The following is a 25,316-nucleotide window of genomic DNA, read 5'->3' on the forward strand; positions in this document are numbered from 1 at the left end:
TCCGTGGCCTGTGTGGATAGTGTTCGTGATATCCTCGTTAACCTTATCCCACGAGACAGCAAAATGCAGACCGCACCCGGGGCAATGCTCGTTATCAAACGTATTCCCCGTGTTTTAACAATATACTTGCGAGACAGTATACATACTTTGCCGTGAACAGGTCTCGCTTCCGCATGAACACGAACAGTTGTGCGCAGTTGCGAGACCGCCAGACGTTTCCAATATTTCTCGTGCTTCTTCGATGAAATTTTGAAGACGAAAGAGGTTTGAAAAGTGGATTTGCGTATGCGTGCAAATATTTACAAATTTTTATTATTATTTTTATATCCATTTTATTATCCATATTATATTTTATTATTATATTATTGTATTATCTTCCCATTTGATTTTGGATTTAATTTAATTTATGATTTTTATGATATTTACTATTTTATTATTGTGTTATTCTATATTAAACTATTGCATGAATGATAAGGGTATAATGTACGTGGCTACTACAATGATGTGTTTAACTTAAAGTAGTCGCTAGTTGGTAATTTTAGGGCTGATGCGAATTTAAATGACGATAATTACAAGAGTATAATTTATGTTCATGTCTACGGTTTTATCATATCATACTTTTGAATATCATACTTTTATTTTTACACATATTGCTTTACATCCCTATACGGTATTATTTTACTTTATTTTATTTTATTTCATTTTATTATATTATATGTATACGCTCTCGGCTGTAAGCATTAGGGCACGTATTTATTTAGTACAAATTGAATGTTTTTCGCTGCTTTTATTTTCTAATTATTCTATCCTATAGATATCTTATTTCATTCACATTATATGTATACGCATATAACGTAAAATATTAAATAAAGTATAGTTTGTTCCAGTTAAACGTAACCAATAATTGTTTTAATATTTATACATTATAATCCTATATTATTTTCCCTATTTTTATGTGTATTACTTTCTATATTGTTCTTTTACACGAAACTTTTCGATCGTAATACAGGGTGGTTGGTAACTGCTGGTACAAACGGAAAGGGGGTGATTCTATGTGAAAAAAGAAGTCGAAAATACAGAATAAAAATTTTTCGTTTGAGTCTTTGTTTTCGAGAAAATCGACTTTGAATTTGCGCTCGGTACGCGTGCACTTTATCGCGTCTCGTTATAACGGATCTCACTGTAGATCGTTGTCTCGATTGACGTTATTTTTTTAATTTTTTAAATTTGTATTCTATATTTTCGACTTCTTTTTTCGCGTAGAATCACCCCCTTTCCGCCACCAGTTGCCAAGCACCCTGTATAAATAAGTAGATAAAAATGATCACTGTTAGTTTCTTCTAAAATACGATTAGATATTACACCGTTATAAAGTTTATTTTTTATTTACACGACAGTTTATTATATCTCTCTTTAAATTTAATAATGCGAATAATTGTTTCGGGTACATCCTCCGCTATCAAAAACAAATCACGTTCTTATTGGAATTTTTGAGGAAGATATATCTCCCTGATTACGTACAGCTTGAATTATAAGGGGGAACTAAAAGCGATATTCTTTATACATAATTATATGTTGATCAATGCTACAGGATAATATCGTACTCGACCAAGTCAGAATGGTCAAATTATAGGAACAGAATGACAAAAATAAACATCTCAGTAAGCAGTGAATAGGCGATAACGTTAATTTGCACGATAACGACAATTTTCTTGTATTATAGGATTAGATTAGCAATTTCCGAAAAAGGAATAGAGCGCAAGCTAAGGATTAACGATGATTTGTATTACGTGGTTAACAAAATTATAGGTAAATTACTGGTTATTCCCTTAGCAATTTCAACCGTTTAAGTTTTATTAAACGCGCTATTACATTGCCATTGTGGCGAAATTCTTTTCATTTTCATATAGAAATGAAAGAAATATGAATATACAAAATTGCTGAGATAATAAAAGTAAAAATAAGAATATTATGTGTATTTTTTTGAAGTGAGCTCATATTTATAAGTTGTAATAATGTTACCAGTAACGTAAAACAAGATATGAGTTTTATGTTATATTGATATAATTATATCGAAGAACATTCAAATGTATTTACAAGTTAGAGTCGACCTTGTAGAACCGCTCCGTCCTCTCCGATTTCGACGATTTTTTAATGCCATGCAATTATGTATTATGTGCAACGCTTACGTAAAATAATAACAAGTTAATGGTCGTCGTCGAAGGACTCTAAATCTTCCGTCACAATCAGGAGAAGATAATCGTTGAAAAAGCGAGCCACGTTTTTTCGTCCGAAAATTTCATGTTCTTGCGAGTTCCAATATATTGCATTATGTCTAACGTATATGTCGGAGACGAAAGGACGCCGGAGCCGTAATTGAAGTTTACAGTCGTAATTAAACAATTTGCCGTCATTGTGCCCAATTGTACTTGTTTGCGATTTGTAGTAATAAACATGGGCTTAAGGCGACCACCAGCCGCCAAACGTAGCCGCGGTCAACGGGACGGGTGCTTCGTCTAACAAAGGTATGGAGGTATGGATAGTATGACCCTCATTAAAAGAAATACCCATAGAGGTACCTGACAGTAAAATATTCCTTCGGACAATGAATACCAGATGTGGAGGCACGTACACGGCACAAGCCCAGCCAGCCCGGAGACTCGCTATAAAACCTGGGTTTTCGGCAATTAAGATTTTTGCAAACGGACAGGCAGCTTTTGTCCCAAATCGACCAATCGACAGCGACGCTAGATACACTACCAGAGGTTGTCTCGGTGGTGACGTTGAGACGAACATTCATTCCTTCGGGAGATCTCATCGACGAAGGGACCAACACTGCTTGATCCGTGAGTAGTACACGTTCAAGTCAGTGTCAGTCTATCTCTCCCCCCGTTGACCGCGGATTCGCTACCGAACTTAAGACCAACGTCGCTAACATCGCAAGTGCCCAATCACCGCTGTTGATTGTCGAATCAGTATGCAAAAATGTATATACAAAGATATGCACAAATGCAAAATTGTATAAAAATCAAAAATAAAATGCTTAGGTACGTATTATTAAATTTAGAAATTATATTTTCATTCAAGTTGAAATTCTTTATCCGTATTTATAAAAATACGAATTCATATAAACATCTACAGTCTAAATATTAGTTTCTATCATCTATATACATCAATGTATTGATTTATGTTTGTAATAATATATTCATAATGCTTCAAATTACAATATTTTCTAGAACAATTATTTGTATGTTTACTAGAAGGAATAATTATGAAAAGAAATTCATTCTTTTTGAATCATACTATAGACTTAATTAAAAAATTGATAAATTTTCTTCCAGAATGAAATGTTTGCTGGAACTTGTATTTCGTTGTATTTGCTGTATAAAGCATCACTCAACCGCCATTAATTTTACACAAAACTTTTTCAACACTCCAAAATTGATTACGTTCGAAGCTTTCCAATACAACTTTAAAAAATTCATTATTGAATATAACGAAGTTTCTCTAAAATGTGATCGTAAATCTGCGCAGATGATAAATTAAATATAGATGATACATAGTAAACATTTACTAAACTACTTAGTAAACAAGTTTACTAGTACTTAAATTTACTTAGTACTAAATAGTACTTAGTACTTAAATTTACTACATAGTAAACATATACTATTAAATATTTCTTAAAATTATCAAATTTATTAAATTTCCCAGTAGACAATATAAAATGTTAATTCCACAAAAATAAATTTTCCAATTTTTCTCGAATTTCTTTGCGAACATTCCGAGTAACTCAATACATTTTTGAAATTTAATAATTTTGTAAGCTGGGTTTTTAAATAAGATTATAAGACTCATACAATACTGAAAAAAACCACAACAGCACGATTGTTGGAAGTATAAAAAGTTAAGAGCGATCATTCCTCCCACGAAAGAATGAGGATAGTAATTTTACATGCAAAATTTCCCAGATGCTTTCAATTTACCACGTTGTATGTATATCTAAAGTTTTAATTTATCAAAGAACATGCTTGACCCGAGCACGTGATGCCATTTCGAATGCACGTAAACCGCATATAGGACAATTATCTTGCGATTTTCAAGGATTCCAAGTAATCGGTACTCCGATGATATAATGCGCTGATAGAACCATGTTTTTTTAAGGGTGAAGTCATTCCGAAAGTGTTAGATTAATTGAAAAATTAAATGGAATATTCAATGGAGAATTAAGTAATCCTAGGATTTTACAGAAAATAAAGTGTTTAAAGTTTTGCATTTTGTATTTCATCTTAACTCTTTCGCACTCTAATAAATTATTAAATAACTAAAAAATAAATGTATTTATACTTGATAAAATTAATTGCAAATATCAGTGCATGTTTTCTTTACGGAATTATCGGAGGAAATATGTTTCTATCGTTAAAAATTAATAAAAATAAATTTTTCTTCTAAATTAAAAAGTATTCAGTTTTAAAAGAGTTAATATACAGGGTGGTTGGTAACTGGCGGTACAAGCGGAAGGGGGGTAATTCTATGCGAAAAAAGAAGTCAAAAATATAGAATCAAAATTTTTTTTTATTTTTCTTTTTTTTTTAATTTTTCCATCGAGACAACGATCTACAGTGAGATCCGTTATAACGAGATGCGATAAAGTGCACGCGTACCGAGCGAAAATTCAAAGTCGATTTTCTCGAAAACAAAGCCTCGAACGAAAAATTTTTATTCTATATTTTCGACTTCTTTTTTCGCGTAGAATTACCCCCTTTCCGCTTGTACCACCAGTTACCAACCACCCTGTATATTAACTTTGCAGTTGAAGAAGTTTCAATATTTCTTGTGTTTCTCTACTATTGTGTGTGTAAAAGATTGTAATCTTTACCTGTATTTGTATGAGAAACTTTTGATTTGTATCTCCATATTGTTACAATATTTAAATATAGTTTATACATGTATAGGGTGTCTCCGAAATCATCGCACAAGCGGTCAGATGGTGATCACAGATGCCAAAATAAGTCGAAAAGAAAGAATAACATATTTTCATTTAAGGCTTCATTTTCGAAAAACATAAGTTTGAAAATAAATATCAGGTATCCGTGTATTGTCTGGGGGTTTCGAATTATGAAATTTATGTTTCTGCTCGTGTCTGTATTTTTAAACGCGAGCAATGTCACGATTTGCTTCCTGCCTAATAAAATGATTCTTAACAATTACTAATACAAAAAAGTGCAAAATAAAGAAAAGTAATAATCGATATTGCGGAGATAAGACAACAACGATAACAGGAAGAAAATCGTGACATTGTCCATGTATAGTACAGACGCGAGCAGAAATAGAAGTTTCATAATTCGAAACTCCCAGTTAATACACGAATACCTGATGAGTTTTCGCACACATCTTTCTCAAAAAACGAAGCCTTAAATGAAAAAATGTTACTCTTTTTTTTCGATCTATTTTTGCATGTAGAATCACCACTCGGCCGTTTGTATTATGATTTTCGAAACACCCTATATATTATATTGCATTAGTACATTGCGTGACTTCTATTAACAAAATGATAGAAACACTTTTTTTAATTTAGCCTCTAAAGGAAGTTAGGAACGAAACTAAAGAATTACGTGACTTTACTTCAGCGTTTTACATTCTCGCTTACCTTTATTTTTCTTTATATTCTGATAATTTTGAGGTTTAAAATTAAAGTCAAGCTAAAGTTATGTATCGTTCATTAATCGGGATTAATTTCCAACATTCAATCGCTGATCTAATAAACATCATAAACATTATCATGTTATGTGTCATGTCATAACATGAATAGCAACAGCGCCATTTATTATTTGCATGTAAATGTATACATTTTGTTGCTTTATTAAAATATGTTATATGCAATCCTTGTAACATAAAATTTGTTTCAATGGAATGAACAATTTTGTAATAACTAGTATAGAAATGACTTCACTTTTGATATCATCGATGTGATGTAATATCTCAATTAATGTTTTAATAACATTTGCACAGAATCCTGATGAATGAGCCTTTGTGGAAGCTATGAAGCATTAGGCACACCCCACTGGCGAAGGCACACCCCTACGTTTAAGGTAAGTTCTTAAAAGAGGGTAACACTCAGCCAGCAGCCATTTCTGCACGAATATTTGTCCTAGAAAGTACAGAATGTATAAAGAGAGAAATTCGGAATTTCGGAACGTAAATAGCATAGAGAGTGAACGTAGAGCTATGCCATTATCGTAGATCCATAAATCGACCTTATTTGAATAACAGAATTTCTGCGAGTAATATATGTTCCGTTATATTTATCAAGTGTGTTTCTTCTATCAACTATTTTTATATCAACTCGGTGTCGAATACAATACTTTTCAGCCGAAGGAAGAAAGGATTTCTCACATAGTGATAAAAAATTTACATCCAACAGCAGATCAGAAAGTGATAACTGACGAACTAGAAGAACGTGAACATAAAACATTTGCATTTGCTTATAATATAAGGCACGGAATTATTTACTTACTACTCTTCCTTGTCGATTTAGATCCATTCTTAGACAATAAAAAAATCTTTACAATAAACTCATCTTACAAAATTTATAAGACAAAAAAGCGACGATACAGCTACCCAGAAAAAAGGAATTAAAGATTTGCCAAGGCCTTCGGCATACTCACAGTTACTGTCGCAGAATCTTCAGATGTGTGAAATGTACAAAGAATCACTTGACTTCAGATAGCAAGAGAACAAAACAAAGACGAGAATATCAAACGTACTAATTCGCAGGGCGATCGTCCATCCAATTACAAAGGATGCATAATATATAAAAAAAAGTCTGACTATGGAAACACCAACCAAATTTCAATATGGAATATAGAATGATGTCATTAGAACATTTCAATAGGAGAGAAGGACTGTTGTATGCAGATACTGCTGGACAACGCTGTAAAACAAGAATAAACACTTTCAATCAAGACAGTAATCCTGAACAAAGTAATAGTAAAATGACTAATATGATGGAAATATTAATGGAATTATAAAATATTGTAAGCGAATAAACAAAATAAATAAATGTATTATCAATTACATTTCATATAATATAACGCTGTGGAATGCTAAAATAAATGCCTTTGCCAAGACAACACCGAAATTCAGGCATATATAAACACTGCAAATGTTGACATATTTTTAATATTAGAAACTCATTTTACTTAATTAATATTACATAATGAATATTATAATATGTTGAAGTGGTCACCACATCTAAGAAAATTCTACATCTGATCTTTTTAGTTTTCTCAAGTACTGAAGCCATCGACAGCGTATAGACAAAAGACTGTGACGAAGACAGACCATAAACAGTAGACAGGCGACATTGGTGGGGTTTTCAGTTATTGGGTAACACAGCTAGCGTGCGGATCTGGACCAGTTCAAATTGTATTCTTACTTATAATTACACTTCTATTTAAATGTATTTTCTGCCTTACAATTTATCCACGAGTTTCTCTGTTTACACATCAAATAACCTCAACATAGTATTCAATATATTCCTCCGAATGGCAATGCTCGTGCAGACACAGCGATAATTATAAAAAATACCATTAAACACCATATATCAGCATCGGTGAATGAGGAACACCTACAGGGCACAAGCATCGTTACAGAAGACTGGTTTGGTCCACCAACCGCTCCCGCAGTTTACAAACCTTCTAGGTACAAGTTGATTACAGAAATGTGCAAGTGATTTTGTCATCAACTCGGCCACTGTTTCAGAGTTTCTAAAAGTTACAATTCCACAATGCATTCGATTAAACAAAGCAGTAAACAAATTATATTTATTGGTTCACAGCACTGATGAACCGGCTTAGTGATGCAAAATATTCATCAAACCTGTAGGATTTTTACACTATATAATAAAAGATATACTGAGAAACAAGATTACTGTCAAATCCCTCTGCGCTAAAAGAAAGGACACCTGGACGTCACAACGTCAAAACGGATCAAAATAAGTTTGGTGAAATCATTGATGACTTTATTCGATTAAATATCCTATTAAAAGCAGAGAAAGATATAGATGATGCAGTAGAACAGTTTAATACTGTGCAGCTGTATAGAGAGTCACATCAAAAATAAACAAAAGGACCAATAGCTATTATCTGTACTATTGTCCAGAAATTATAGGGATACTAAATCGTAACGGATTACTTAGAAAACATTGGCAGCATACTTAACATCTGTACGATGAAATGCTATTAAATAGAGCTACTAGGAAACTAAAATATTTATTACAGGAAAGAAAGAAGCACTTCGCAAAAGAATAATTGGAGAACTTGATACTTGAACTTGTTTCAAGACACAAATTACTCACTTCGATGCGTCGCTGGAAAAATAAAACAACCAACAAAATCAATTCCATCGATTAGAACGGTATGGAGAATGGACAAGGGTGGATAAAGAAAAAGCAGTAACATTTGTCAAATATTTTGAAAAGACTTTCCACCCGATTAACGGCGGAGACGAACATCCACAAACGAACAATTGCAACAGAAATTGGAAACGCCATTTCAACTTTTATCTCCTATCAAGTAGCATACTATTGCAGAATCCAAATCCGGTAATCCGCAAATTGCTAAACTTCAAGAAAGCTCCTGATTTTGGCTTAATAATCGTGGAAGCTCTAAAGGAACTTCTAAAGAAAGCCATTACTCTTCTAACCCTCATCTACAATCCGATACTGGGAGTTAGTTACATACTTTACCCATAATTACTACATAATTAGTCTATTACTTGGAAAATAGCCCAGATTATATTAGTTCCAAAATTAGGTGAACCTATGGAAAACGTTTAATCTTACCTACCAATAAGCTCGCTATCAATTGCTTGGTACAAACCGCTTCTGAATACTGAAACACCAATTCTGCTTTAGGCATAAGCATGCCACTATCGAACAAATTTATAGATTTTTTATTAAAGACAAATTTTTTATTAAAAAAATCTTAAAACATCTAAACGATAAAAAGTACTGTTTAGTTACTTCCCTCGACATTTTGCAACCTTTTGATAAAGTATGGAATATATGACTATTATTTAAAATTAGAGAGCAACTATCCCATCTGTATTACCTCCTTTTGAAATCTTATTTTTCCGATAGACTTTTTCAAGTAAAATTTTGGAAAACTACCTTCGACCTAGATCTAATACGGTGTTCCACAAGGAAGCATACTGGGCCCAGTACTCTACATTTTCCTCGCCGCTGACATACTGACAAAAAGCAGTACAGTAATTGCAACATATTTCGACAACGTACCAATCTTAGCCCCGAGCATAGCCTAATCTAGACGTAGAAATGTCGGAGAAATTGCAATCGCGTCTCAATGAAATCGCAGCTTTGTTGAGAACATGAAAAATAGAAGCAAATACCAGCGAGTCGGTAGATACATATTACTTTTACAAACCGAACTAAAACTTGTCCGGTAGTCTGGCAATCAGTTTAAACAGCTTGGCAATATCGCAGCAAGATATAATTAATACTTATGTGTATGAAAAATGACGCAAAAATTTACGGGGTCTTATTAGCAAAAAATTATAACTCGACATTACAAACAAATTATTACTATACGAAACGATTTTGAAATCAATTTTGACGTATGCCTGCCCTACATGGGGAATGACACAGTACCCAAATTTAACCCCTCAACCTACAACTACGGGCATAGCGTAGTACGATGATCGGGCCAAACGTAAATATTACGGGCACTCTCGAACGTAAATCGTAGGTTAAGGGGTTCAAGATTATTAGAAGATGATAGAACAAAATACTACAAAGAATCTTATAGACTTGTATACTGAACATACAAATCGATAGAAACACTGGAACATTACATGTTAAATAAGAAATAGCACGCATTAGCAAACACTATCACGAAAGCCCCGAAGCCTGTACAAACTGCCTGGCAGCGAACTTGACATGTCTTTCTAATGAAGAATACAGAGATCACTTCTTATTGTAGTACAAGACCTTTAATTGCATTTGCTTTCATGTAAGAAACGAAGGCGACAAAATTATTTATGTAACTGGAACAGAAACTTGCATACTACTCAAGCAGGGTTGATTTATGGATAGTCGTAAATATCATCTGGAAACAGAATGACCCAGATTGCTCTAACGAAACGTTGTATCTCTTTCGCCATAGTGGTTTATACTGTTACTACATTTAAGTTTCTTAATCTTCCATCAAAAGATTCTATATTTGATTTAACACAAACTTGGAATATAATTATTGTCGTACTTATTTAAGTAAATTGTATATTTCTCTAACAAAGCAGAAATAGTATTGCTTAACAAATTATTAGATAGATTGAAATATCCGTAGCCAAGTGTAAGAAAAATGAAAAATAAGAATTTAAAAAATCTTCCGAATTGACTAATCCAAGTTGTACTGTTTTCTTTACTTATATCTTGTCACTTTTTGGGTAGCTTCACAAGCATTTTTTTTGAACAAGTTTTCGTCTTTTTCACGAATGAATTCCTTCAAATAGTTTCGAGACTTTTAATAGTATATAATTTATTATTACGAAAAATATTTCGAAATTCGTTAAATTTTAATATTGAAAGATATTGAATATGCATATACTATGTACATATTTATACTAACTATACTAATATATACTATCAATGTATATATTAAAGTTGGCGGTCTATATATCTACGTATATAGATATTATACAGGGTGGTTGATAACTGGTGGTACAAGCGGAAAGGGGGTGATTCTACGCGAAAAAGAAGTCGAAAATATAGAATAAAAATTTAAAAATTAAAAAAATTAAAAAAATAACGTCAATCGAGACAACGATCTACAGTGAGATCCTTTATAACGAGACGTGATAAAGTGCACGCGTACCGAGCGAAAATTCAAAGTCGATTTTCTCGAAAACAAAGCCTCGAACGAAAAATTTTTATTCTATATTTTCGACTTCTTCTTTCGCGTAAAATCACCCTCTTTCCGCTTGTACCACCAGTTACCAACCACCCTGTATATTAAAGTTGGCGGTCTATGTATCTATGTATATAAATAGTATATATTAGAATAGCGTGTCAGATCGCCAACATTATTCTTCGTTTGTCGTCCGCTTGATTTCCGACTGAATTTTGCCCAGCGGCTGTATTTAGGGTGTTTGCAAAAATACTTACGCGTGATTTTGTCTCCAGCGGCGGTGATATCACTTTTTGGCTTAAATGGACGCTCGTGTATTCCGTACGTGGAGTTCGTTTGATGGTTTCTCGCGTGGAGTAGGCGCGTGCAGGAACATCCACGTGCAATTTTTGTATTGATTTTTTAAATTATCCTTTATAATATACAATTGTTCGCATTAGTATTCGAACGCTCTTCAAAATAGAACAACTTTTTTTAAAATTGGACCAGTTGACTCGAGTCTTTTCAAGAGGCTAAAAAGATTAGTTTACTAGATGACGTGTAAAAGAATTTTGAAAAATTGCATCTGATTGGAATCGTCGGAAATATAGTAACGGTTGCTTCTTACAACCCTTTTATCGGGATCTGTAATAAAAATGTAAAAAATAGGTGTTGTAGATTTATGTCAGTTATATACACGCTGAAAATTTTGTCGAAATCGGTTGATGCACAAAAAAGCAAACAGGCACTCAAAGAGTTTCATCTTCAATTGTTTGTAACTCGTAGCAATGTTAACCGTCTTCGATGAAATGTTCAGTAAGAAGATATATAGCTAACATAAATTGTTTAAATTTCCATTACAAGCTTAAATAAAAAAGTTATAAAAACTGATCTTCTTACACATCTTATGTTTAGTTATTTGGTACAATTTTGAGAAAGTTATTCGATTTTAAAAGGTATCGGAATATTAATGTGAGCGATTGTAGTAGGTTTTTCATTGAATTTGAATATAGCTTTTTTACATTGGCGAATACAGTGTTCTCAATTCTTTTCAAGTAACGAAATACAGCAAAACTATTTGTAATTTGTCAGAAAAATACGAGAAGAAAACTTTCTATTACATGACAATCTGATTTATGGAACTTGAGGATTAATTATTCTATATACACTGATATTGTCATTCTAGCTTGTTGATACTTACCTCGTTCAATATTTTCTTGTTGGATTAAATATTTTTAAAGCAACGAGCTATGCTAGAAATATCGTAATAAAAATAAGAAGAGAGAATCTTGTTATTGTATCAGCTTCTGAGTTATAGGAATTGGAGAGTTAAATATTCTATCTATACTGATACAACGCTGATACTGTGATTGTAGCATGTTGATATTTATTTTGTTTCTATCAATCGTTTACAGTTAAGTTAAATTTTCTAAATTAAGAAAGTCCGAGTATGGAAAATGAAGATTTAAACATTTTGTCTATTACGATTTGTTTTCTAATCATCCGCGTAATATCTATGCGTTAATTAAAATTCATAACGCAATCAATTCCTAAGCCGATAATTTTAATCGAAGTTTGCACCAGTTTCGTATTAGTATAAATTGTATAGTGCAAATTCCTGAACTCTGTATATGCCGACTTTGCGTTATCTAACGTTCTGTTATATACAAGTACAAGCGAATACCACGCAGCATGGTTTTAATTAAATTATCCGATGCGGAATAAGTTCTCATTATTTTGGGGAATTTTGCCTCGGAAAACTGCTTCATTCACGATCGAACGATGCCGTTCGTTACGAAAATGGCTTGTTATTGCCGTCACGTATTTTTAGTCGAGTATGGAAAATAGCTTTTTGATGGCGAAACGCACGCAGGCGATCCATTTTAATCAGACTTAATTCGCATGGTTCCGCTCCGACACACAATGCGACGAATGAACCATCGAGTTGTGTCGTATCCCTCTTACAATAGAAGAGTAAAATTAAGCAGTTGATTTGCCAATGGTTGATATATACTTAATACCGTCGGACCGGAAAAAACAAGGAATTTTATTCTGGGTATTTTATTTCAGAAGACATCTTAAAACAGTTTACGTGGAATATTCTCTTCTTCTATTGAATTATGGTTTGTGTCTTTAATTTATATTTTTAGAATGTTTATGGCTTTGTATTACTGAACTGGATACCCCAACATGATATAATTGGCAAGGGAGCAATTCTACGTGAAAAACAAGATCTATATTTTTGACAGTCTCGGCTCAATTTTTCACATAGAATTACTCTCTTGCCAATTGTACTATAATCATAGGAACACCCTGTGTGTGAATTTATTGTAAATTTTATATCAACTGAAACTGCAAATGAAAAACGATGGGCCCTGCCTTCGTACATTGAAGCATTGGAAGCATTTGGAAAATATTTCGGTGGTTTGATGCATAAGAAGAGTTACTTATGTATCTATATGCATCAAGAAATTTCATTGTTGGAAGTCGGAAAAATATGGAATCCTTCGATATTGAGACAAATTGGCAATATTCTTAATGTTTACTTCAAATAAATGAAACTTAATATCAGGAAAATGATTATTTTCTTATCCAAAGCTTTTATTATACAATTCCATTATTTTTGTCTACATATTAGATGAGTATAGAAGAATGTTTTATAATCTAAACTAAAATCCATGTTAGGTTTCCAGAGAATCATCGAATGATATACTTTTCAATTGTATAAATATAGCGTTCTTAGAATTTGTTTAAGATATTAAACTTAGTAATGTTTTTTATACAGATTATGATATTATTATATTTTAGATTTTCCACTTATTTTCAATGTATTTTTTATATAAAAAATTTAACGAACTTCAAAATACTCTACGTTGCTAATAACAATCGAATCGAACTCGATCGACTTTAAGGTTCTTGAGAGTATGTTCTATTTGTTTTTCATTTGGACTTTGTTGATGTTGTAGTTGGCTGTACTCTTTGTTAGCGGGTTTATTAATGGACTGCTTATTATTCTTTGTGCTAGGTCTTTGATGTAGCTAAGTGAGATCTGTTACGTAGTTGCAATCTCTTGAAATGTTTAGAATTATTCTTAGAAATCTTTTTCATATCTTCTAAGTATTTTGTAAATGTACTCACGCCGTCCACTTTCACATGTGTTATACATTTAAATGTTATTAAATATAGATTTGGGGTTGATATTTAATAAATTCACACAGATTGAATTTTACTTTCTATATTTCACCACTTCGTACAAAACGTCTGAACAGATCGGATGCACTCAGATAATTAACACGTGGTCGACTCCTAAGACAAAAGAACGCCGTTAGGAGTCGTACCAACTTAGCTTGTAGGAACTAACGATCATACCAACTTAACGTTTCTCGACATTAAACGGATTTTGTCTTATTGACAGTGAGCTTCCTTTACCTATTAATAGAAAAGAAACTCTGATTGTTCCAATGGATTTTCGTACAAGTCTAGTTTTGAGAATAACGATTAGATATTTTACTTGTTTTTTTTCATTCTATTGCTTCTTGTTGAAATATTAATTTAGTATGTGAATGCTTGCTTTTGCTATCGAATAAGTTTGTCTTTAATTTTGAGGTAAGTTACAACTTGGAAAAGATGGTGTAAATTGTCAGTTGGTTCTTTTGGGGAGAATGTCGGGAGAATGTGCATAATGCAGTGTCGTGGGAATATGTATATGAGTGTACTTTCTCACTTAATGGGATGTCGTTAAATATAAATGTTGAATGGAGTACGATCTACAATGGACCCCCAGGGGACTTCCGCTTGAATAGGTTTTTGGGAGTCTCATGTGCAACTGAGATATACATGGTATATCAAGTAGTTCGCATAGTCTTGCAAGTAGTTTGGTATTATTTTGATTAGATCAGGTGTTAATTCGTATTACCTCAATTATAAGTCTATTGTGTCATATATTGTCAAAGATGTTTTAAATATCTAGTAGGGCCAGGACTGTTTTCTATCTATTTTTGTTTTCTATCTATCTATGTTTTCTAATCTATTTTTATTCAACTCAACAATGATGTATTCTGTTATTCTAAGAATTCCCTGAATCTTTGAATGCCCTGATTTGAAAGCGTATTGTTCCTTTGTTCTACATTTTGTTGCCCAATATGGTTATTGACTTGCAAGAGTATTAAATTTTTAAAGATTTTTCGGAATGTTTAGTAAGCCGATAGATCTGTAATCTAGTAGATTATTTTTGCTTTTCTTTCGTTTGGATATGGAAATCGCTTCTGCTATTTTCTAAGATTTACGGAAGTAGGATAATAAATAGACTTGTTTGTAGATGTATCATAATATAGTTGAAGTATAGTATAGTTTTTCTGGCAGGTTTTTGATCTATAGTGTTGAGATTTAGGATTTTGTTGTTCTTTTAATATTTTAATAATGTGAATTATTATAGGTGAGTACGTTTTGCTGTTATATATACATGCTTAGCTAAACTACGTTCGTATTAGGTAACGAAGTTTTCCAAGAGTAAAACAATGTAGTTTATAGAGTTGTATATTATAGAAGGTTTCTACGAGGAAACCTTATTCTTGTTTCAGAAGATAGTTTCTGCCCAGGTTTCGGGAGGGAAAATAGACGCGAATTTAGACTAAAGGTCTTATATATCTTCCAGACGGACTTGTAAGTGATATTAACATTTGGGTTTTTCTTGCTATTGTATAATATATACTTGTTTTGAGTGGAGAATCTGATTTCTTACTTGAGTAGTAAAGGTATTTCTTAGTTTGTGTTCCAGTCTTTTCTATTTGTTTTGTGTCTGTTTCTATTTTATACAAGTTGCAGGGGCGCGTTGTCAACGTTTGGGAATAAACTTTGAATTTAGATACGGCTTGATTATATGTCCGGTGAATGATCTTTTATAATCTGTTAATTCCTTTGTCTGTGTGCTACGTGGAGGAAAGATCCGATTTCATGGACTGATTGAAGCAGAGTTTCTCAGTTTGTGCGTGTTATGATTTTATCGATAAAATGTGTTTGTTGTTTGTGGAGATGAGGATGATTAGTAAGTGGTTGGAGGGTCGGTCGTGAGTGATTTTACACTCTGTTTGCATTAATAGGTTTGCGAGGAACATGTTTACTTAAGTCTATGGTAGTTGTAGTGTTGGTGCGGTTACGAAGTTTGTTCCCGTTTGTATTAAAGATGAAGTTGTTTCATATCTTATATTTTATGTTGAGGTTTCCTGCTATGAGGAAGTTATAAGTGAATATGAAGTCGAGAGTTTCAGGTGTTAATTTCAGTATAGGGGATAAACATGCTGCGATAGTTAGAACTGTTTTAATGTTCATTCTAGTGAATACTGTTTCTATTTCTACTGTCGGGTTGTACAATGTCTACGGTTTTGAAATATTTGCGTACAAAGGTGCCTATATCTCCGCTATACCTCGTGTATCTGTCTTTCCATATTGTGTTGTAATATTTGAAATGTACATGTACGTTGTTTATAGGTTTAAGCAAGATTATTGCTAGTTCTATCTTGTAAGTTTCTAGAGAGAGTCGGGGCTCAAAGAGTTTTGGTTCTAGACCAGTAGCGTTCTTCTGGATGTGGCAACAGACCAGAACACTGGCCACAGTTTTCATGATTTTCTTTGTAATCGTAGCAAGTTGATAGGAATATCAAGTTTCCTAGTGCATTCGTGGGTGACGTATCTTCCAGCGCAATTTCACGCAATTCGAGTGCTTGTTGCAATTGGTGGAAGTGTGTTCGTGCGTTTAACAATGAAAGCACAGTATGTAAAAGTTTTTAGAGTCTAGCTTTCCCAACAGGCTCGTGAACGAACTAAGATTCCAGAATATCTGTTTCTAACTTCTTGGGTTACTGTTTCAGATAAGACTGTAGTTTTACGCGCAGTTTCTTTTCCAGACGTTAAGGATCGAGGTTCTGAAATCTTAATGCAGGTAGCATACCCTTTTGCTTAATTTTGAGCAAGCCTTTCACCACTAGGGTTACTGATTTTTTGATTTCTAATGAATAGATGTGAAATCGAATACCATTTGAAATGCAAAGTTCTTTGAATTTTTTATGATGGTGAGCGTCGAGAATTGTGATCTGATTTCCCAGAAATATGATTTGTAACCCAAAACCATATGTGTTTCGAAAACTTTTAATTAGTGCCGTATATCTTTCTTTACATGTGAGTGAACATAGATGAGGAGGGGAACGGTTGAGTGATTCTGATCTGAGTTTGTGTTAGAGATTGTGTCGGTGCTGAGATTGTTTTGGGGAGATGTGTTTGTCTGTATATCGAAACAACTACCAAGAGTCGGAATGGATTTCATGTGAATGTGTTACAGGAGTGCTCTGGCCCTATACTCACAGGCTTCGAAGTACATGTCTGAATGATGGTTCTTCTTGATGAGTTGCTCGGTAATGTGCAGTGCTTGCCGATTTTTATCCTGTGAAGTTCCCTATCTTGTTTTAGTTGTTCTTAGCTTGTTCTGGGTTTTCCACGAGGGACGCGTTGAAAGTGTGGATCGAAGGTAGTATCTCCACATCCTGTTCTCTTTGGGTTCCAGAAGTTTTGCAATCTTCCATTCGTGGTATGATTTCGCTAACACTAGATGTGTATCGAGTATCTACTACTGAATTCTCGCTAATGACGCCCGTGTTATCGTTTTCTACTACCGAATGAAAGGAGTCGATGGATCTTTATACGATCCTTGGTAGATGCATTTTTAATAACGATAATGGACAATTAGCGCCTATGAATGCGTGTGGCGTTGATTTTGGCTGAAAGATTCAAAGGAAAGCGGCGACGCAACGGCAATTCGCGACTTTATTGACAGTGTAACGTCAATCCACATCAGAGACCAGGCCGCTGTCACGAGCGGCTCACTTTAAAATCGAAGATAAAAATGTGGCGGCACAATGTATATCGCCGAAGTGCCCAATGAGCCATCAATATCCCAACGGTCCTTCCGCCGAATATTCGAGGAGAAGGCGTGCGTGGCGGCGATCGCGGACGCCTAACAAACTCAAGGACAGTGGGGATATCGAGGGGTGACAAAAGACAAATAACCGAATCCGATCGGAAGTCGAGTTGCAAGAGTCAGTCTTGAAAAGTCACGCGTAGAGTTCGGAAGTAAAAATTGTGAACCGTGTTAGAAATAAAATAAAGTTTCTTTTTTTTATCTTTTTCTTTTTTTTTTTTGTGTGTTATTTTACGTGACAGCGGCATGCTTAGCTGAGATTCCGAGACTGTCATCGCAGATGTTAAACGACTGCCAAGAAATCTCACTTTATAAATTTGATGTTATTCTTACGCCTCAACACTATTCATTTTTACAGACAATGATCCCAACTTTACAAAACATTCCGTATCTATTCGCGCTTAACACAAAAACATTCTACGATACTTTACATAAAATCCTATCTGTTTAGTTTTCTATAGCACTGTGGCGGCACTCGACCACGGAAATTTCCAACGGCTTCGCGACACAAAGCGCTATACCTTCAAAGCCTAATAACCCATCGATATCCCTACGGTTGTTTCGCCGAATATTCGGTAGAATGCATACGCGGCAACCGTCGCGGACTTCTAATAAACGCGCGCGTAGCGGGGATATCGAGGGGCAACAAAGGAAAGAATCTGTTTGGTTTTGAACCAAAAGAGTCATTCTGCCCCGAGCCGCGAAGTGCGAAAGGTTAAGCGAAGCCAACACAATTAGAGAAACGGGTTATTGACTCTTGAGAGTTCAGCGTTGATCGTTACTTGTTATTAATCGTTGTTAATCGTTAGTCGTGGTTAATCGTTAATCGTGGTTAAACGTTATTTGTTATTAATTGATAAGAGTCTAATAAACGTTATTGTTGAGAATCAAGGGTATTTTCTTGTGGGCACCTTCACGGACGATCACCTCACAAGTGCGAATGAATATCTTGGTTGTTAAACATATTCGAGTGTACCTTCAGTACCTATCACGACCTATCCACCTCACCACCAATTCAAGAAAACATTCCAGAATACTCCTCATAAAATCTCGTATTCTATCTGTTTTTTGTACAATTATTTAGCAAAAATATCCTATAACTCTGCATACAAGGTCCTATATTGATTTGTCTATTCTGTAATACTTTACAAAAGATCTCATATTCTGTGTACAGCGGTCCCTTCGTTTACGTGGCACTTCTTTTACGCGATAAATTATAACGCAATCTACGCTGTGATTTTTATGCATGATATTAAGTGCTGTATGAGATAAGGATAAAAGTACATTACGTTGTGTATAGTCGTCATATGTGTACGTACTTTTTTCTTTCGTATTGACAGACTTTATTTACGCGATTTTCATTCGCGTAAAATGAATCCACGTGGAATAGATACTTCGCGTAAATTGAGGGACAGGTGCACTTTTGAATATGAATTACTTAAAATATAAATTCTGTGATCTTATCATATTGTATAGACATAATCCTATCATCGTATTCATTTTTCTATACATTGTTTCTTATTTTCACCCGACAAATTTTTTGAAAAATAGAGTACTCTCTCGGTGTTCAAGAAATTTGATCGAATACATAGCTCGACATATCCTTCCGAATATCGTAACATTCTCTGGGAAATGCAAAATTTTACGACAACTGTCTTGCAGAACTAGGAAAACTGTACCTATTCCATTGGAACTGACAACCTCTTTTCATAGGTTGTCGTTGTCTTTAAACGAGCTTGGCATATAAATGCGACGTTGCTTCCTCTGCAGTACTCCTACACTGACAGGAAAGCTTCTACGATAAAAATGTAAGCACATAGGTATCGACGGACGGGGCACGTTTATGCGATTCGACCATGCCAATCGTTTCGTTCGTGACTGGTTTTCTCTCATTTTTTTGTCTTCTGCTACTTGTATGTAAATATCTAGATTTTTTAACTCTGTTACGACTTCGTCTTTTCCTATTTTACTAAAAAATGTAGTTTTTCTTTTATTGAAAATACAGTTCACGAGAGCGAAATAAAGTAAAGAAAATAGAGTTTATTTTATTACGTAGATTCTTGTTCAAGAAATTTAAGAGCGAGTAGTCTTGAATTTAAGATAATTTGGAATTTTTGCAAAAACTTTATTACTATACGCTGCTTTGTATTTTTATGAATACAGTTGAAGAAATTGACTAGGAAAGAAATTCGTTTCCTACTGGATATTATAACGAGTGTTCTACGTATAATAGCTTGGGTTAGGTTTGGATTAGGCAATCCATTTGTCATGATGAATTGATTATATTTTAACATTGATAATAAACAATAATTAAAATTAATGGTAAAAAATTAAGAATCAATAATAATAGAGAATTAATAATATTCTTCCCTTTATAGATTTCGAGATATTTACGCATTTCCAGATATGTGGGACACCCTGTATATAACACAATAAAATTAAATTCTTTTTAATATTTATGCAATGTTTATCAGAGTTATGACGGGCAGCTTAAATAAAAATAAATAAAAAAACTTTTGCAAAGGTTATTATGGAGTGTTTCGACCGTTCGCGGAGAGACGCGATTGCGAGATAGCACGTCAACGAGAGTTGTAAGTTCCCGTTACGATTAAATAATCGACACCACGAACTGATCCATTCCCTTATTTCGATTATGATAATAAGGGTAGTTCAATGAAATTCCACAGAATTAACACAAATAAATTAATGTTTATTTCAACAACTTATTAACTAGAGAGACATAAATGGAACAGAAACAAAAATATAACTGCGTTTTAGTTGATAAGTAATGCGACGTATGATATGTGTTGACGGTTCGACTTCTCGAAAAGTTCTGATCGCCCTTCGATCTTTTTCGTTTTTTCTGGAAAACGACCCCCACTACGTTCGGATCACGCCACATTCTTTTACGCGAGGTAAAATAACGGCCACGAGTCGACGTTTCTGGAAGTCGCCCTGCTTAATGAATCATGCGCTTGCCACTACAATGTTTGTTTGCCGGGCAGACGCGACGATCCGTCTGTGACATTGTAGTGCCGCGATCGACGGTTAAGAATATGACCTATGGTAAGCCGCATGGCGCAACACGGAGAACAAATAAATTAAAGATGCCTTTGTTGGAAAAAAATTATATATATTTTGTATTAAAATTTACAAAATTTTTTTTAATAACAAAAGAAATTTATAATATTCTTTTATGTTAATATGTAAGACAGAAGTTTGTAATAAACGGTCGAATCAGGTCGAACAATAACTATCGTTGTCCCTAAGTAGATTTTTGAAGGTTTATAGCAAGTTACGAAATCCGGAGAACGCTAAAGCAAACAAAAATCTCGCTATTACGGCACAGAAACTGAAAATTTACAAGCAGGTTTGCGCAATTCTTTTCAACGCGAATATAAAAGCAGTCACGTCGCGTGAAATAGACGGACAAAAGAAATAAAATATTGCCGCACATTTTCTCACGTTTTACGTGGTAAAGGGATAACATTTTAACAAAGAGGAAAAAAAACTAACAATTTTGTTAGCATCAGTGAAAATTAAATATACTAGGCAAATGACATAAACAATATTTTGTTTTGTTTAACATACATATATCACAAACTCTAACTTGTATAATGAGTTATCAACAATTAATGTTAATGAATATACAAGTTACAAATTATAACGACAAACAATTTTTACAATTTCGCAAGTTACAATTTAAGTCACTAATATAGCTTATTCAATTTTTTGTCATTTTTGTAATTCTAATTATAATTTTAAGAACCATTACAGAACATTGTCACGTCCCGCGCTGCGCACGCGCCGTAACGTAGACTAAAACTACCAATAGCACGAGTGAGCGTTCCAATTTGAAATTTAAATAAATTTTAACAATTTGTATAGAAACCAAATTCGAGCCTCACAACCCACACGGAATAACCCGTCACATGACGACCCTTCCACGATAGACCTAAATATAAATAAGCATAGCGACATAGAAGATAGATAAATAATTCCTTAGTTCAGAGTAGTTAATTCCTCGGTTTTGTGTGATTAGTTCCTCAGTTCTTGGTGATTAATTCCTTGGTTCTTGGCGATCAGTTCCCCATTTCTTGGCAAGTAATTTCTTTGTTCATAGCGATTAATTCTCAGTTCCTTTAGCTCTTAATTTCTCACTTCCTTTGCCTTTTAATTCTTTAGTTCCTTAGTTTTTTTCAGCTCTCAGTTTTTAAGTTCTTTAGTCCTTTAGTTCTTTAGCTTTTAGTTCTTTGTTTCATTAGTTCCCAGTTCTTGTCAGTCTTGTGGATCGACGTGTTTGTATTTGTTAATTTGTAAATTATTGAAAATCTATCAAATTAAAATCTTGTAATTAATAAGAGTGAAAACGTATTGCGAACGATTGTAACTTCGAGTATTAGAAATTTCAACGACGATTCTGTCAATACGAATAAACATTTTTTTGTGAAGAATATTTGTCTAACGATATAATAGGATTAGGCGAACATTTATTTTCACCAACTTTAATCCTCTCCCGTGCCAGTAGTCCTGCGCGTAGCAGGTTAGCCGAAACGTGGAGTTTAATTGCCAATCGCATTAAACAACAGACAACTACAATTTAATCTAAATTCAAAAAAATTAACGGCAACACAACCAAAACGAGCCAAACAAAACGTAACAACATACAAAAGTCGTTCATTATTTCTTAAAAGAGAAAAGAAAGTTTGTAAATTGCGCAAAGTTAAATTAACAATAGGACAGATTATCCTACGATAGAATAAATATTTGTTTTATAGACAATAATTATATTCTTTGTAACATTCTTTCGCGTCACTCATATTTTTAGCGTTTTTCGACGTTATTTGAGTATTTTCAATTAAACTGGACAACTGGACACATAGTATATATATAATATAATACAATATAATTGTCCAGTTTAACTCGAAATACTCAAATAACGCTCAAAAATGCTAGAAACACAAAAATTTTAAGTGACACGAAAAAATGTTTTATACAAAAATTATATGACATCGAGAGTGGTACACAATATTTTTGTCTGTTTGACTTTGCGATGATATTTAAACGTTCTGTGATGATCATATCGAAATTTAAGTAATACAAGCAATCATTCACGGAAATATGTATTTCAGTTGTGCAAATATATGTACTGAGGTGGATGGACATCATTTCGAATACCTGTTAAGGTCAATTTTCCTTCATCAATTTCTTTATCATGATTATTTTATTATTCGCAATTATTACCAAACGTTTCTGAATTTTTCGTACTTAAGATCATGCATGAAGGTCATGATAATGTAAGTGATTGACTCGGTCTTACTCAGCTATAATGCCACGAAGATAAAAATATAATTCCATTAAAAAAAAAAAAAAACCGGTGATCTTGAGATCTTGAAAAATACTACTGTAGATACATTTCGTATTTACTATTATATCTATCCTTGCGAATCCAATAATGTTCTTTTCTGACATTTTCTTATCATCAATGATAAGTGAGATACTGAGAGTGTTTAAGTTAGGTGGGACAGTCTGTATATAAAAATTGCATAATATTTATGTATATATATACAAGCTATATGAGGTTATGTAAAAATACAATTTTTGAATCAATATAAGATTGACTAAATTTTTTAAAATGCTTTTAATTATATAATAATCTACAGTGGTATATAACTTTTCTATTTGCATATAAATTTCATAAAATTTATATACAAGCTATATGAGGTTATATATAAATACAATTTTTGAATCAACATAAGATTGACTAAATTTTTTAAAATACATTTAATTATATAATAATCTACAGTGGTATATAACTTTTCTATTTGTATATAAATTTCATAAAATTTATATACAAGCTATATGAGGTTATATATAAATACAATTTTTGAATCAATATAAGATTGACTAAATTTGCATTCCATTGACAAATTTCCATTTGTATCGCTAATGATAATTCGTACAAGAAGTTAATATGCGTATAAATAATAGACATATAAAGAAGGATATTTTCAGATATATAACAACGTATTACGATTGCTAGAAATAGTAGGTCGCATAAAATATTTCGTAGAAAGCTACATATACAAATGGCTTATTTCCTAGAAAATTTCAAATTTGCAAGGAACCTTCTAAAATATTCTATGCAAAGAATATAGAAGAAATGGAAGAGAAAGACAGGGTCTAGGCAAATTTGTTTCCTGCGCGCGATTCGCTCGAAGCGACGCTTCCATTCACCAGGGAAAATGAATTTCTTTGTGACGCGTAACGCTTTGTTTCCCTGTCGTGAAACGTATGTCATGTACGCAGGAACATTTAATAAAAGCCATCTCCAATGATGGTTTATCGATCAGCGTTTAATCGCGTCGTTCGATAGAAAGAAAAATCAAACGAGACGTCAAGCTGACGAACAATAATAACGCTACGTCGCGTCGTTTCAGCTACGAGAAACTACCTCGTTGTCAAATGTGGACGATGGGGTCATGTAATTTCGCTAGAGGACCACTCTCCGGAAGTGCTTTAGGCTTTGCCTTTTATAGCCTTGAACAATCTCATATCCTATGAATCGCTTTTGTTACTGTCGATACGATTGAAATCAATGAGACACGTGAATCTCCCATAAAATTAATTCCCAAGTGGAAGAGACGGGGCGAATAACAAAATTTCGGATCTTTCGGAAAATTATATATTTTATCGCTTTTGATTTGCGATAAGCGCATAAAATGTATGGATTTAGGTTTTTATGAAAAAAAGCGTGTAACTGACAGATTTTGGGTTTTTAACGGAATTACATATTTTATTATTACTGAGATAAGACAAACGTATAGTAGTTAGATCTTATTTAGATAGATTTAGATCAGAATTAGTTTTATTAGCTAAATGATGGAAAATGAACAATTAAAATGTTCGAAGTTTTTATAAAATTACATATTTCATCGTTTTTGATTTGTAATAAGTAATGGGAAATATACATTGAAATTTCAATTGGTCTTGAAATAAATAACAGTGAACACTTCAGAGATCCTAAATTTTCCGAAATTTATGTATCTTGTTGTTTTCAATCTAAGATAACAATTTAGATCGGAGTTTATTTCAAATTGGGGAAAAGAGAATGATAAAAAATCTTGAATCTTTGGTAAAGTTATATATTTTATTTTTTCCAATTTATGACACGCATATATGCAGGGTGGTTGGTAACTGGTGGTACAAGCGGAAAAGGGGTGATTTTACGCGAAAAAAGAAGTCGAAAATATAGAATAAAAATTTTTCGTTCGAGGCTTTGTTTTCGAGAAAATCGACTTTGAATCGTCGCTCGGTACGCGTGCACTTTTCCACGTCTCGTTATAACGGATCTCACTGTAGATCGTTGTCTCGATGGAAAAATTAAAAAAAAAGAAAAATGAAAAAAATTTTTATTCTATATTTTCGACTTCTTTTTTCGCGTA

The 25,316-nt window shown here is 33.3% G+C and overlaps 1 protein-coding gene across 5 annotated transcripts in view; it reads left to right on the forward strand.

Moving 5' to 3' along the window:
* The window catches only part of LOC126866628 (RYamide receptor-like), a 369,792-nt gene that overhangs the window by 80,697 nt on the left and 263,779 nt on the right, over positions 1 to 25,316 (forward strand). For all 5 annotated transcript variants that reach the window (XM_050620455.1, XM_050620476.1, XM_050620465.1 and 2 more), the window contains one exon: positions 6,010 to 6,089. The gene's annotated coding sequence lies outside the window, so the exon portion shown is untranslated. The remainder of the gene's footprint in view (positions 1 to 6,009; positions 6,090 to 25,316) is intronic.

Source organism: Bombus huntii, chromosome 1 (genome assembly GCF_024542735.1).
Source record: "Bombus huntii isolate Logan2020A chromosome 1, iyBomHunt1.1, whole genome shotgun sequence".
NCBI classification, from domain to species: Eukaryota; Metazoa; Arthropoda; class Insecta; order Hymenoptera; family Apidae; genus Bombus; species Bombus huntii.